At 45.6% G+C, this 3,992-nt stretch overlaps 1 protein-coding gene across 3 annotated transcripts in view; it reads right to left on the bottom strand.

The window, feature by feature from the left end:
• Positions 1 to 155, bottom strand: part of SPART (spartin) — a 17,316-nt gene extending 17,161 nt beyond the window's left edge. For all 3 annotated transcript variants that reach the window (XM_035324331.1, XM_035324340.1, XM_035324349.1), the window contains exon 1: positions 15 to 155. The gene's annotated coding sequence lies outside the window, so the exon portion shown is untranslated. The remainder of the gene's footprint in view (positions 1 to 14) is intronic.
• Positions 156 to 3,992: the final 3,837 nt, after the last annotated feature.

Below are 3,992 nucleotides of genomic sequence, written 5' to 3'. Positions count from 1 at the left end.
GCCGCCGCCCTCACCGCGCCGCGCTGCGCCCGCCGAGCCCCGCCGCGGCCTCCAGGCCCCGGCGGCAGCGCCCGCTCCGCCCCCGGCTCGGGGCGGGCCCCGCTGGGGCGGTGGCTCCCGGCTGTGGGAGGCTCCGTGTGGAGGCCCTGAGCCCGGCATGGAAGGGCCTCGGCACCTGCACCCGGGCGCTGTGGTGGCTGCTGTGGCAGAGAGAGGCCGTGTCCGTGCTCCGCTGTCGGCACCTGGCACTTGCCTTCCCACAGCGAGCTCCTCAGTGTGCTGCTGGTGTTGGTGGTGATAACCCAGCAGCAAACTAGCTGTCCCTGTCATCCTCACAGCACTAAAAGTCTCGTGTGCTTTCTGCATGACTTCCACGTGGAAAATTGCAAACCGTATTAACTCTAGCAAAGGTGGTGGTGTGTGTGCTAGCGCGCAGCTCTCCACTTGACTAGTTCTGGGACCTGTCTACTGTCAAAAAGCTATTCTTGTTTTCATTTGGCTACGTCTGTGCTGTTTGTGTATCATCCTTTGATGCACTCAGGACCGCGGGCCGTGTGAAATTCATGGTAAACTATGTATTTAGCTAATGGCCGCCACATCCAACACAGTCCTGGAAGACGGGTTTGCCCCTCACTCCTGTTTAGCTCTGAGGTTTCTCTAGGAACTTGTCACACATTGTAGTTTCCAGTGCAAACATTATCAGGGAATTCAACCTCTGACCTACCTGCTCTTCAGTCTCTTTCTACTGGCAGGGAGCACAGAACAAACGAGAGGAGAGAGGAGCCGTGCGTGAAGCAGGGAGTTTCTCTCTTCAAGCAATGATGAGGATGACATTTGTTAGAGTACGAAGTGGCACGCACACGATGAGGGTGGCATACAAGGTTTGGGCTGGTAGAGGTGATACGTTGGGCTCAGGTAACTAGATGATACTGAATTACGTTATGTGAATACATGTGCGACTTAAAAGTAATTGAAGAACACTTTTATGAGGAAAAGTAGCACTCAGATGCTTTCTTTAAACAGTGCTACAAGTCAGTATGAAGTCTCTCTCTCTCTCTTTTGTTAAGCATGCAGGTGGTCAGACACTGTCACAGTTTGCCTAGGCAAGCTGTGTATCCTCCATCCTCGGGGTGCGCAGAACTCAGCTGGACAAGAGCACAAACAATTTGGTGTAGCTTCAAATCTGGCTGTGCTTTGAGCAGAGGGTTGGACTAGACGACCTTCAGAGATCCCTTCAAGACTATTTTTTTCCCATGATTCTGTGAAATAAATATTGGTCTCATCCTTCAAACAAACAGGAAAAAAATGAAAAAAATAAAATTAAAAAAAAAAAAAATAGTGGCCTTAAGTGGATTCCTAAAGAAGAATAGGAACAACGTATAATTCTTTGTCTCAGAGCTCTCCTACTTCAGTTTGGTTCCTTCTTTAACAAGTGGTTTAATCAGAATGTAGAAATAGATAAAATAACTTATCTGAAAGACTGCTGAAACACAGGTTAATCCTGAGAAAATCTAAGTCATGAGGTGATAGACTGTTTTTTTTATATATACCTGTAAGAGCATAAGCTGCAAGTAGTTTATATAGATCATTTGAGAGGATGCCTCCTAAAGAGAAAAATATATATATAATTTATCTCAGTCAGTAGAGAGCTCAGCATTTTCAGTAGTTCAGCATTTTCTAGCAACAGGCCTAAATAATCTCTTTTATAGAATCATAGAATATCCTGAGTTGGAAGGGACCCACAAGGACCCCTGTGTCCAACTCCTGGCTCCGCACAGAACCAACCAAATACCAAACATTCTGTCTGAGAGTGTTGTGCAAATGCTTCTTTAACTCCAGCAGGCCCGGTGATGTGACCACTGCCCTGGGGAGCTTGTCCCAGTGCCCAACCACCCTCTGGGTGCAGAACCTTTCCCTAACACCCAGCCTGACCCTCCCCTGTCCCAGCCCTGTGCCGTTCCCTCGGCTCCTTTTACCAACATTGTCTTGAGGAAGCAGCCCTCACGAGGCCTAAATATTGATCAAGGACCCAGTAGCATCACAAGAGAGAGAGATGAGCTGAACAGGTGCAAGTTGAGGCTGCCTGGCTGCATGTTCTGGAGTTATCAGAAACACCAGCACATCCACTGTGATGAAGTTTCCTTCTGAACAGATTCTCTCTGCCATATCGTCAGAGAGAAATATTAAAATAAATAAAAAATAGAAAGCATATTTTATTGGCTGAAAGTGGATATAAGCCTTTGTACTTCTGCTTTATGTCAGAATTTGCATGGATAGAGGACTGAATCTCAGTTGCTCACCCGTAGGTGTAGAAATAAACTGCTTTTGCGTGACCTGAATCCCCCAAAATTAGACCTTGTGTTTCTTCTGTGACAGTCTTCATCCTCATTTGCAAATGGTAACTTGGTTTGTGGTGAGCTGTATGTTTAGAGATTTCAACTGAAACAACCACCGTGCGCTTGCTTCACAAAAATCACTTTCTTCAAATCAGCTAGGCAATATGCATATATTGCCTATGTATGTATTTGTGTGTGTGTGTATATATCGAAGTTATTTAAAACCTCGTCCAAACAGTAGAGTCATTAAGGGATCCCAAACTGATCTGTAAGAGTTAGCAAACGTGGTATATGTGAGGCTGTAAATAAAATAGGCAAGAATTCTCCAAAACCACTTGCGGGTGTACAAATGAACTTCATTGACATACACCAAGTCCCAGTATGACAGTAACCTGGTTAAACCTCTGACAGGAATCATGCTGTGTAGACACAGTGCTTTTAGTCAGCAGTCCCCAAAGCATACAACTCAGATTATTATTAAATTATTATACTGCTTATAATAGTAAAATAATAATAATAATAATAAAAATGTGGTAGATGAGTAGAAAATCTTACTTGTGTCGATTAGCACTTTTTTTTTTTTTTTTTTCTTCTTCTGCCTTCAAACCCCATAATGATTAGAAGACCATTTGTCCTCAAGGAAGGTGAGGAAATGGTAATAACAGCTGGTATTACAGCTTTTGAAATTATGCTGGCTACTGACCTCCGAGTGAACTGGCAGTTTTCTGAGGTGCAAGAACCGCCTTTGGCGTGTATGCACAGTGTTGATAGGCTTCAACTACGAGCAGAGGTTATACACGTAGCAGCCTGGACAGCACATGGGTGTGAAACAGCTGGAAAAGGCAGCTGGCTCCCGAGGGGCTCTCATCTGGAGCACCACACTCCCACATGGGCATTGGATTTACCTGGCTGTTGTTGGTACGGCCCTGGGAAGGAAGAGGTCGGACCCTTTCGAAGACAAAGGCAGAGATCCAGACATCAGCTGTGAATTGCTTTTGGCCATTTGCCAGGCTGCAGCCATCTTGAGCATGAATTTTTATTGCCCTTCCCTCTGAGCTGCCGTTTGCATGTGTGTAATCCTGAAGTGTGCTCTCCCTGCTCGGAAGCATTCTTACCCTGAATGAGGGTGCCTGCAGAGTAAGCACAGCAAGCCTAGTCCATCTTAGGTGACCCCAGATTTAACATTTCCTGCCTTCAGAGATGCTACAAGCCAAGCCTAAGTTTTCTGGAAAGGGGTCAAAGTGCCCTTGGAGGGTCTGCTGTGCATGCAGATGATGGGCTGGCTTAAGTCAAGTGAAATCTCAGTTTGTTAATTCAGCATTACAAGAAGTAAATTGACAAAAACGGTCAGAAGGGAGTACTACCAGGAAAATACCTGGCTCTTCAAAGACTAGTGGCACCAAACTTTTCTCTTGGATGGCATATAGCTAAGTGTGTGCCTGCTGTGACAGGTCATAGTAAAACTGGGCATCACACTGCTCTAGTTATTCACACATTGCTTACAATGTTGAGATGCTGATTGTTCAGCTCAGAACATCAGATAGCAGCTATATGTTGCCCAGAATCAGAAGAATGATTTGACATACATACTGTCAGATCGCAGAAAAGAGCTGGGGTGGTGAAATAGATTTCTTTTTCTTTTTGCACCAAAGGTGC

This window comes from Oxyura jamaicensis, chromosome 1 (assembly GCF_011077185.1).
Source record: "Oxyura jamaicensis isolate SHBP4307 breed ruddy duck chromosome 1, BPBGC_Ojam_1.0, whole genome shotgun sequence".
In the NCBI taxonomy this organism is placed as follows: Eukaryota; Metazoa; Chordata; class Aves; order Anseriformes; family Anatidae; genus Oxyura; species Oxyura jamaicensis.
This window is presented reverse-complemented; position numbering and strand designations above follow the sequence as displayed.